At 30.2% G+C, this 12729-nt stretch overlaps 1 long non-coding RNA gene across 1 annotated transcript in view; it reads right to left on the reverse strand.

The window, feature by feature from the left end:
* The window catches only part of LOC136795324 (uncharacterized), a 4556-nt gene extending 2429 nt beyond the window's left edge, over positions 1 to 2127 (reverse strand). Inside the window, exon 1 of the long non-coding RNA XR_010842910.1 lies at positions 1995 to 2127. This is a non-coding gene — a long non-coding RNA (uncharacterized lncRNA). The remainder of the gene's footprint in view (positions 1 to 1994) is intronic.
* Between the last annotated feature and the right edge of the window lie 10602 nt (positions 2128 to 12729).

Below are 12729 nucleotides of genomic sequence, written 5' to 3' on the forward strand. Positions count from 1 at the left end.
TAACTATTTTTATTTTTACTTATTTATTAATTTTTTTAGAAACTTATTTTTGTTATTTATAACTATTAAATTATTATAACATTGGAAAAGTTAGGAGGTTCTTGCACAAGAGAATTCCCCATCATTGTCAATTGTTAAAAGTAAACTAGTATATATAACAACCATGTATATATCTATGTATATATACATCTGACAATAAAGAAATATAAAATTTAAAAAAAATTCTTACTGTAACAATCCCTGTACATTTATAGTTTTCTCCCATTTTATACAGTTTAAAAAACAATTAAGTTTAAATCAATGAAAAGTAATAATGTATCTTTATGAAAAATTAAGAAAAAATGTTTAGAAAATGAATAACAAGGTAAAAGAAAGTCATTCTAGATCAAAACACCTAACTAGTAAATATAAATTTATTTATCTAAAGATAATGTAATATTGGTGACTAAGCTATAATTGACGAAGTTATAATTTGCATATACAGTATGAGTAGCTCTTGAAATCTAGTAGTGTTGCTTCTCATGAATATAATTTAAAACTCTAATTTTACTTTACAATTTTCAAGTTATAATAGTGTTATATTATATAACATTGTTATATAATACTTCATGTAACAGTTAAAATACTTCATGGATTATTAGTGACAAATGACAGAGTAGCACAGGATTTTTTTTATACAATTTATTATTATTATAATTATTAGTGGCCGTAGTTTTATTTTTATTTTTAGAAATAGCTAGACTATTGTTTGTATCCATATATCCATCAGGCTACTGTTTGTAAACGACGGCTTTTCATTATTTTCTACTTTTTCTGAATTTTATAAGGTTTGTACTTAAACTTAAATATTGATCTATAAATCGTTAAAGAATAATGAATTAGTTATTTCTTCTTTGTTATAAGTCAATATTAAGAATATTATTTATTTTTTTTATAGATTTGTTTCTGTTGTTTCATTCTGCACTAATTTTATTATTGCAAAAATAATGTTTTTTTCTACTGCTTCATATGAATAACTTATCTGTGGAATTAATAAATATCGATCGGTAAATGAAGTTGTGTAGTATCTTGTTTGTTAATTTTGCATCTTCTGAATAGTGAAAAGAAAATAACAGGTCCACACTCGCCAGATGTAACTAGCATTGTTTCACTGAGAAATTTATTTGCCTCGATGGTGCTCTTTTTGAAAATGAACACTTTTTTTTAAAATTAACTGCGCTTAAGAGTTGTCAGTTAGTTGATAGCAACCTAAGTGCAGAATAGATTTTAAAAAATCGAAAGACACAAATAAGACCATTCTGTGCCAGAAATATTAAATAACTCTTTTTTAATACAAACTTAACATTAACTGAATAATTAATTTAATGGAGGATATTTTTATTATAAATTTAAATAAAAAATTAAACTTCTATTGATAATGCTTTCAAGAAATGTAACTTTTACTCTAAAAAGAGTACTTCCTTACAAATTTTCTGAATCTTTGACCCTTAATGGGTATTAGGAGTTCATATTATTACAGACTTTCATAACAGGAAGTTTACAACATCTATTAAGTTTTAAAAAATCTCAGTTAAAAAATAAATTATGATATTTATAATGAATAATAAGGATTTAGAATGAAATTTAGAATTTATAAATATATAATGAATAATAAGGATTTATAATTAAATTAACTGTGAAATATATAATGAATAATAAGACCTCCATAACAAAAATTTCACAACATCAATTAGGTTTTAAAAAAATCTAAGTAAAGAATAGATTATTAAATTTACACTGAAATGAAGATTTTTTAAAAAATAACATCCACAGCATAAAATATTCAGTTAATGTGAAGTATTTATTAAAAAAAAAATTAAGGTTTAATCAAGGTAATCAATGTATACATGCCTGGTTTAAGTTTGTTTTTTTACTTTCAATTTATTTATGGTGGATTAAGTGGTATAATTTTCCATTTCCATCCTAGTAACCCCATAAATTTGAGATTTTCTTACCTATTCTTTGAAAATGATGTCAGAAGTTCATTATTTTCTACAACCAAAGCAAATACATGAGATCGCCTAAGTCCATAAACAAGTCATCCTTGTGAGTTGGGTACTTATCTGTCCTTTTTTCAGCAACCTTATTCCTTTTTGATTTATATATAACCTATGTCAGAACAAATTTTAGTAAGTAGCTTAATTATTTTAGTATATTCTATAATTTTAATGATATTGTTGACAGAATGAATGTATTTTAGTCCTTTTAATGGACTGTGGGAATTGAAAGGTAATTGCAATATGTTCTGTAGGGATTCCCATGTACAAGTGTAGTGTTGAAGTAATGGCATTTAATACTGTAGTATATATATTTTACAGAGAGGATTAATTTTATTTAATTATGGAATTGATCATTCCAATGGCTTGGCTGTTATGTTAAAGTATCTAACTTTAGCCCATCAATCTACTTTGTGGAATTATTCAGTATATTTACCAATGTTAGTTGAAACAATATTTCTACTACATTATATATTAATAATGAATAAAACTCAAAACTGTCTGGCCTATTTTTGCTGAATTACTTTCATCATAATATTTATTTGTAAAAAACATATTTTTTAAGTCGAAATGAAATAATTTCTTATATATTTTTTTGTAGGCTTTCTTCAGTTTTCTAATAAATAACTTCCGATCAGTAATTTTTTAAATCTAAAAAGTGCTTTTATCAATGTTAATGAAAGATTATATTTGTAAAATACTTTGTCAACAAATTTTCCCTGTACCTATTTTGATGCTTTCTCCACTGTAAAATTCTAGTGGTTCAGCATAGACCCTGGAAGGACTGAAAAATGTATTCAAACTAGTTCATTGCTGACAAAGGAGATATACCAAGTTGTCACAAGAGAAGTCTTAACCAAAAATCATTTCCTAACAGGCAGTTTTAGTGCTAATTGCGGATTTTGAAACCACAAAATAAACATTTGATAGTATGCAGCATTGTAGCATGGAAGTCAGCCCCCCAGGGTGGTGGACAATTTTGAGATATTTCAATTTCTAAGACCAAAATATACAATAACTCTAAAGAACTTGTTGGTAAGAACAATTATATTTCTTGTGTATTGTACAGGTTACAATTAAAAAAGTGATGAAATGAAATGGTTCAAATTTTTAGAAGATATTATTATTATTCATTGTGAAATATTGTCACCCCCTAGTATAAAAAAAGTACCCTCCTACTATGCTACACCACTGATTGTAGGATATTAGTTTTTTTTAATAGGTATTATAAACAGAAATGAGAAGAAACATAATAAAAACAATAAAAAGACTATAAGATCCTATTAAGTAATACTCTAGTATCACTAAAATTGACATATTTTTGAAAACTACCCATAAATGCCTATCTGAATGTCGGACTTTATAATTAAAATATAAAATGATTAATTGAGGTATATAAAAATTAAAAATTATCGGCAACCTATAATTCAAATACAAATCTATCAGAAATTTTCGGATAAAGCACTCAAGAATTAAATCTCTTTGTCATATCATTTGACATCCTGTTATACTTTTACAATTGTTTCATTATTATTTCTCTAGAGGTAATTTCTACTGGCAAATGATAGTAGTGAAATCCTCCACTACCTTTCAGTTTATCACCATATCTGAAAAACCCACCTCTCCCCTACTATTCAACTTCCTTCCTGTGTTATTTTTTTTTATCTGTAATTATAAACTTTTTTTGTGAGCACTTAATAAGAATAATAAAATCGTTTACTAGTTCTAATCTGGATATAATAATATGGTTCTTTTGAGCTGTAATTTAATAAGAATAAGAAAATTGTTTAATGGTTAATCTGAATATAATAATAAGTGTCTCTTGAGCTGCAAATTAATAACAAAAACTAAAACTTTTTATAACAAAATCATGAGATACTTTTTTTTTATCTTTTTATTTATACCTGCACCTGTCAAATACAAAATTGACAATCAGTGGACTGCCTGACTGTTATATTAATTAAACAAATAGCATATTAGTGCACCTCTAACCATCTTCTCCTCATATATATTATACAGGATCAACAATCTTCTCATAATTTTATATTTGTTAAAGAGGGTAAATAAAAAGGTAAAATGTATTGGGTTTAAAGGGTTGTATTTAGATATATGGATAAATAACGGGGGAAATGAATAAAAAAAAGGATAAAAAATAATGAAAATTTAAAAACATAAAAAGGATGTGTTATAATCTTTTTTTTTTTTGTATAATTTATTTATAGTTACTTACAACTGTATACAAATATATACAACAAGTAAATTTGCTGTAGGTGACATGGTGACATGATACAAACATGTGGAGAATCTACCTATTGATGGAACTCCAATAACATTTCTAGAGGAGAAGATTTCGAGAACATCTTCTTTTCAGATGCCTAGAAGGATTATTAGATAATAAAGGAGAAGCCAGGTTAGAAACAAGTGGATTTGGGAGGTTGGGAAGTTTATCATGGAAGGAATGGTATCTGGTTCTGTCCAAATCGGCAACATATGGGATATTGAGGTCCTGATGGATGACTTGATTTGTGACAAAGTAAGGAGCATTAAGGATTTTACGAAGGATTTTGGACTGTAAGAATTGGATTCGAGAGGAATTGGATAGGTTAGTGGAGCCATATAGCTCAACTCTGTTTGTCCAGATAGGCCTAATAATAGTCATGCAGCTCAGTCTTTTGTGATGGATTGACAATTTAGACGTTTGTCAAGTAAATGTTGTAATAGTCGGAATCGACAAGCAGTTTCCTGTCTTTTCAGTCTTGTATAAGGATTCCATGTCAGTCGTTTGTCCAGACGTAGTTCTAAGTAACGGATCTGTTCGCCAGGAATAAGTGGGGTATTATTAAAAGATACTGTAGGGTAAGAGGTCAAGGGTTTATGACAAAGGGTAAATGTGATTTGGTGGGATTAATTGGAATTAATTTTAATCCTCCAATTTTGGCACTATTCTTCAAGGGCAGTGATGTGGGATTGGAGGGTTTGAGATACTGTGTAAGGATCATTATTCACTGATAATAGACATGTGTTATTGCCATATGTGATGAGGATAGTGTTAGGATGGGTAGGGATATCAGCTGTTAAAACTGTATAAAGAATAGGACCAAGGATACTACCCTGAGGTGCACCAGCAGACTGATGGAATAGGGATGAATAAGCGCAATGTTGTAATTTACTTGAAATAATCTGTCAGAGAGATAAGAACGGATGATGAGCAAGTATGTAGGGTGTAGAAATTTGCGGATCTTGTATAGCAGTCCTGGGTGCTAGACTCGTTCAAAAGCCTGTTCTACATCAAGAAAGACACCCGAGCAGTAAATTCTGCGCTCCAATGAAGACGAGACATCAACCAAGTTTTTCAAGGATTTTTCCCATGATAGATAACAGAGAGATAGGACGATAGGAGGATGGGTATTCTGGTAGCTTTTGAGGTTTGGGAATCATTTTGATTATGGATAATTTCCATGGGTCAGGAAAATATGTGGATCTGAGTACAGCATTGTAGATGTAGATGAGGAATAGAACAGATTTTCGAGGAAGATGTTTTAGAATGTGGGATGTAATTAGGTCATAACCTGGAATTTTTGGAAGGTAACTTCTGAATGATGTTGGATATCTCTGAAGGATGAAATGCTTTAGGAGGAAGGGTCATTTGAAGTGGAGTATTCAATTCTTCTTCAATGTATTTGTTATGGATTGGATTAAGGATGTCAGGGTGTGGCTCAAATGTTTTAGAAAGGTGCTGACCAAATACCTGAGTTTTTTCATCATTCAATTTCGTCTATGTTTGTGATTCAGTAAGAAGAGGGTGATTAAAATTTTTGAAGTTAAGAAGCTTCTTAGTGGTCGTCCATAAAGATTTGTCAGTAGTCGTGAGGTTCTGAGTTAAGTTCGTTAAATTTTGTATTTTGAATTTTTTATGTTCTGTTTTGAATTTGTTTGTCAATGTAGTATAATATGTTTTATCTGCTGGGTATCTAGTCCTGTGCCACTTTGCTCTAGCTCTGAATTTTTCCTTTAACAAGATGCAAATGGGCTGTAACTAGTTAGTACCTATGGTATTATTAATTTTACTGGTCGTTGTGTTGTCGTATATGCAAATTCCCTTAGATTCTGTAAAGTTTTTTATTGCATTTAGTTTTAAGTGGAGTTTTTAAGTCCAGTTTGTTTTCCAAATCATTAGGAAATTTGTTCTAGTCTACTCAACTTTTAATCAATGAGGGAGGAGAGGGATTAGGAATGAAGTTCGAATGTAAGAAAAGGATAACTGGATTATGGTCTGAGGAGAGGTCATCTATGGATTCAATAATGGTCCAGGAACAGGAAATTTGGGAGGTGATAAATATACTAGGATATCAGGGCGTTTCTTGAGAGATGTAGGCCAATAAATAGGACTCATGGGCGTGAGGATAAAATAACTATTAGAGGTAGTGACTCGGGAAAGGGTATTACCACAGGTATTGGATGTACGGCATCCCCATCATTGATGTTTGGTATTATAGCCTCCTCCAGTAATGAAGCGTGATCTGAAGGATCAGAATAAAGAGTCAAGGTGATTGTAGGAAAGTGAATTACCAGGGGGGCTGTATACAGCTGATAATGTTAAGTGCAAAGGACGAGTTGAAATGATTACAGAGGTTGCTTGGATAGCATCAATTGGAGTGGAAGGAATGAGGGAATGGGATAGGAATTTATGGATAAGGATGCAAGACCCGGCGTGTGAAGTGTTGTCTGGGTGGTCTGATCTGTAAATAATGTAGTCACGGATGTACAAATGAGACCGTTGAGTAAAGTGAGTTTCTGTCATCATGGAATATCTATGTCTTTTTTGTCGAGAACTATATCGAGTTCGCGGTTTTATAGTATTTTGGAGATCCACCAGGAAGGATGATAGGATAGAGTTTATATCGGTTGGATTGCAGTTGGTATGTGGATGAGGAAGTGGATCAGGGGCTGAGTAGTTTGTATGACTCAGAGCACTGGGTGTTGAATGAACCCGTCGTGAGGTATGGGGTACAGGATCTATTTTAACTGGTAATTGGGGTGGGTTATTTACTTGAACAGTAGGATTAGAAGCAGCTGGATGTGGATGTTCCGGGGGTAATTTAATCTTTAAAGATAGATGATGAGAAGGAACAAGCGAACGAGGAGTTTGAGACTGAAAATGAAAGGTCTGGGAATAGGAATGGGAGGCCTGAGGCACCTGACGTTGAGACTGCTGGTTTCTTCTGACTTCAGAGTATGGTTGAGGACTTCTGTATTCCTGGCGATGATCTGAGACGGTTGAAACAGAAGGTTGTTGCTGGTTGAGTTGAGTTGCATTTTTCTGGAATTCTGAAAAACAGGCAAAATTCTGAACTTCATGAGGTACTTGTGTGTGATTCTTCTCATCAAGAGTTTTTAATCCCCTATTGTGGGTCCTTTGCTTAGGTGTTTGATGCATGGAGGCCAGCACAGTTAACGCGCCTGGCTTGATGATGGCAGTAGCTCTTGGTGTGTCCTAGGCTTTGACAGTTAGTGCACTGCACTATTATAGATTTCTGCCTGAGCTGCTCAAACCATACCGTTGAGTATCCAAGTCTTGTTACTTGAAATATTTCGCTTTTGTTCCGTGCAGGCTCTAAATCAATGAAGAACAGTAGTTGTGGAAACTTTTCAGTGGGGTGCAATACGCAAGAAATATTTCAGACGTTATGTCCTATTTCCTCTAGGCCACTTCGCTTGTGGGAGTAGTTGAATGTAGTCCTCTCAAGAACACTCTATATGCTTTTACATCGCGAAGTTGGTAGCAATGAAGGTTGTATTTTTTTGTATATCATTTATTTTAAATTTACTAAACCTATTTATTATTAAATTATTACCTATTTATTATTAAAATTAAAACAATTGCCTAACTAGCTATAAATATGACTTCAAAAGCTTAAATAGTTAGTGATTGTTTTAAAATTGATATCCATAGATTTATAGCATTTAATATGACTTGTGGTAATACCATAAGTTCCTGTCTGAAGATAATTTGTTTTTTAATTATTTTTCCACAACGGATGGAAATATCGATAGAAAGTATACATGGGTTCATTTCATTTCCAGTTGGTGTGCTAGACTCATATGTAAAAAAAAAAAAAAAAAAAACAAGAGGATAACTTTAACGATTTTTTCCCAATTTATTTATACCAGATAACCCAGTAACACACAAAAATATAAAGTTAATTATTATAGTTATTTATAAAATAAATTATTTAGATAAAATACATCAATATAATTTCAAACACATAAAAATAGGACAAAATTACAATAGTTGGGATATACTAAATATTACTTTTTGTGAGATGGTCGAGGGTGTGGTCATTAATGATAGATTATCATTACTAACTGCACTCTGGACCATCTTCTCCTTACATTAAATCTACAGTCAACAATAAACACCTCGATATTATTTCCTACAATATAATTTATACAAAAAGTAATTAATACAATGGAAAAGTTAATGAAGGTATTATTTTTATTTTTTTATCAGCAGTATAGAACAGAACATTGTGGTTAATTTAACTTTTGTTAACAATATTACTCACTAGATTTAAAGTTCTTTAAACATAAAAATCTACCATGTATTAAGACATTTAATATACAAAATATTTTTTTGTATTTTACATAAAAACACATATGATTATATAAAAGATAATTTAATGGTATGATTAAACTTTAGCACCAAAGCAATTGCAACAACATACTTGACATAATACTTAATCTTAATCAGATACAATTTCAATTTGAGATATTAATTTCCTCATCAGTTTCTCACCTCTCAATAATAATAATAATAATAATGCACAAAATCCAGGTTTAGAATCATCTATGAAACAATAACATTTTTCAGGTGATTTTTACAATAGTTTTGCTGAAACGAAAATTAATTTCTAAATCTATCATGTTAACATAACAGTAAACTCTAACTTTTATCCATCATACTGTTGCTAGACACATTTTTAGATAAGATTTTTAGAGAAATTATTTAGATAAAATACATCAATATAATTTCAAACAGGACAAAATTACAATAGTTGGGATATACTAAATATTACTTCTTGTGAGATGGTCGAGGGTGTGGTCATTAATGATAGATTATCATTACTCAGGAGAGAGGGTGAGACCGGGTGAGGAGGTAACATATCTTGGTGTGAGGATAAGAAGAAGATTCTATGCCACTTCTCACCTGGTGTATCTAAAGGACAGGGTGACCCTGTCACTCAATGGATTAAGTAGGATAGGGGGTGCATTTTGGGGCCTCAGATACCCTGCAACAATGACCATATATAAAGGTGTGATCTTGGGAATTCTGAGGTACGCATCCCCTGTGTGGAGCCGAAACCTCACGCAGACACAGAAGAGAAGACTGACTACCATATAGAGACTGGCTCTGCTGAGGGTCTCGAAGACATACAGAACGGTGTCACATGAGGTTTATAATTTAAACTAATTTCTTTTCTTTATAACATTAACAACATGCTTGACATAATACTTAATCTTAATCAGGTGCATTTTCAATTTGAGATATTAATTTCCTCATCAGTTTCTCATCTCTCTCAAAAAAAAAAAATAATAATAATAAAAATAATGCACAAAATCCAGGTTTAGAATCATTTATGAAACAATGAATATTTTCAGGTAATTTTTACAATTTTTTGCTGAAACGAAAATTGTATTATCACCTAATATAAATTTATTTACCAATTTAATTAAGTTAAAGAAGTATAATTTACTTTTAATATAATAAAACAAACAAAAAAAAAAAAAGACTTAAGGCTATAATTAATATAGTGGAAGATCGATGATCGCAGTAAAAAACAAAACAATTAGTGACAACTATTTGAGTTTTTTTTTTACCGCACCCGGACCATATTCCATTTATTAATGATACACACGGTCAATCGGCGATCTTCCACTATATTAATTATAGCCTTAAGTTTTTTTTTTGTTTGTTTTATTATATTAAAATAAATTATACTTCTTTAACTTAATTAAATTGGTTAATAAATTTATATTAGGTGATAATACAATTTTCTTGGTATTTGATTGTTTAATAAATTAGATAATATTAATTTTGAAATTAAATATTTTATTGAACTATCAACATTGGACAATGATTTGAAAAATGTGTCTAGCAACAGTATGATGGATAAAAGTTAGAGTTTACTGTTATGTTAACATGATAGATTTAGAAATTAATTTTCGTTTCAGCAAAACTATTATAAAAATCACCTGAAAAATGTTATTGTTTCATAGATGATTCTAAACCTGGATTTTGTGCATTATTATTATTATTATTATTGAGAGGTGAGAAACTGATGAGGAAATTAATATCTCAAATTGAAATTGTATCTGATTAAGATTAAGTATTATGTCAAGTATGTTGTTGCAATTGCTTCGGTGCTAAAGTTTAATCATACCATTAAATTATCTTTTATATAATCATATGTGTTTTTATGTAAAATACAAAAAAATATTTTGTATATTAAATGTCTTAATACATGGTAGATTTTTATGTTTAAAGAACTTTAAATCTAGTGAGTAATATTGTTAACAAAAGTTAAATTAACCACAATGTTCTGTTCTATACTGCTGATAAAAAAATAAAAATAATACCTTCATTAACTTTTCCATTGTATTAATTACTTTTTGTATAAATTATATTGTAGGAAATAATATCGAGGTGTTTATTGTTGACTGTAGATTTAATGTAAGGAGAAGATGGTCCAGAGTGCAGTTAGTAATGATAATCTATCATTAATGACCACACCCTCGACCATCTCACAAAAAGTAATATTTAGTATATCCCAACTATTGTAATTTTGTCCTATTTTTATGTGTTTGAAATTATATTGATGTATTTTATCTAAATAATTTATTTTATAAATAACTATAATAATTAACTTTATATTTTTGTGTGTTACTGGGTTATCTGGTATAAATAAATTGGGAAAAAATCGTTAAAGTTATCCTCTTGTTTTGATTTTTTTTTTTTACATATGAGTCTAGCACACCAACTGGAAATGAAATGAACCCATGTATACTTTCTATCGATATTTCCATCCGTTGTGGAAAAATAATTAAAAAACAAATTATCTTCAGACAGGAACTTATGGTATTACCACAAGTCATATTAAATGCTATAAATCTATCGATATCAATTTTAAAACAATCACTAACTATTTAAACTTCTGAAGTCATATTTATAACTACTTAGACAATTGTTTTAATTTTAATAATAAATAGGCATAGTATAGTAAATTTAAAATAAATGATAGTAACACATCCTTTTTTTGTTTCTAAATTTTCATTATTTTTTCATCCTTTTTTTTTTATTCAGTTTTCCCAGTTATTTATCCATATTGCTTTGTACTGCTTTGAGATTTAATCGGGATGCCAGGATAATCGCTGAAGGCAATTATCCAATAATAAGTCAATAAATTAATTTTATTGAGTCCTAAAAAACTATTATTATGATTGGATACCTCTCCAAAGGCTTGTTTGTGATTACCAGTTAATCAGTTATTGAATATCTTTGTTTAATAAAATATTGTTACCAGGATACATTAGAGAATGGTAAAAATTATACATAGGTATATGAAGTACAGAAAGGAACAATGCATATATTTATACTTAACAGTTCAGAGAAAATTACATGAATCTCACAATATCAGGGAATATTATAATGACTTAGAGAAATGATTTAGAAAGTTTGTTTGCCATAAAATATTATCTTACAACTATTTACCAAAATCGGTGGATGTGGAAGATGTAGGTGGGATGGACTGGTTGTCATCTGTTCCTTCTCTTCAAATCCTGTCTTTCTTCCTCTCTCAAGCCTGGTCTTCTATCGTCTCCGTCTTTCTCTTCAATGCCCCCTTTTTCCTGGTCTCGTTATCCTACTCCTTTCCTCCCACTTCCTTTCTAGGGCGTTACCTTATTTTTGAATCTCCTTCCTCATTGGAAGGAAGTTCATCGGTGACTGAACGCTCCCGAGGTAGGCGTCCCCCTCCTTAGGCCCGAAAGTGGGTGAGAAAGTTTGACATGTCCAGGAAGGGCCTGCACCTGCTTAATTTGATTCTGGTTCCTCGTCAAAAACTGTCATTTTTGTTATAACACTTAAAGGTTAGCCAATCTAATTTTCTCAGGGGACTCTAGTAATGTGGCAAACATAACACAGATGTTTTCATATCCGGGGACGCCCTAAAATGTTCCAGAAGGATACCCTGACCAGGTATAGGGGCAGACGATGAAACACCTTAATAAGTATTGACCCAGGATTGTCAAAAGGTCAATAGATATCATAATATCTAAATACTATCCTTTAAACCCAATACATCTCCCCTTTTTATTTTCCCTCTCTAACAAATATAAAATCATAAGAAGATTGTTGATCATGTATAATATATATATATATATATATATATATATATATATATATATATATATATATATATATATATATATATATATATATATATGGTATATGTGTGTGTGTGAGGAAAAGAGAGTTACAGGTGCACTAATATACTATTTGTTTAATTAATATAACAGTCAGGCAGTCCGCTGATTGTCAATTTTGTATTTGACAGGTGCAGGTATAAATAAAAAGATTTTAAAAAAAGTATCTCACGTTTTTGTTATAAAAAATTTTTTGTTATTGTTATTAATT

This window comes from Halyomorpha halys, unplaced genomic scaffold (assembly GCF_000696795.3).
Source record: "Halyomorpha halys isolate HHAL.00 unplaced genomic scaffold, Hhal_1.1 Scaffold669.1, whole genome shotgun sequence".
Taxonomy (NCBI): domain Eukaryota; kingdom Metazoa; phylum Arthropoda; class Insecta; order Hemiptera; family Pentatomidae; genus Halyomorpha; species Halyomorpha halys.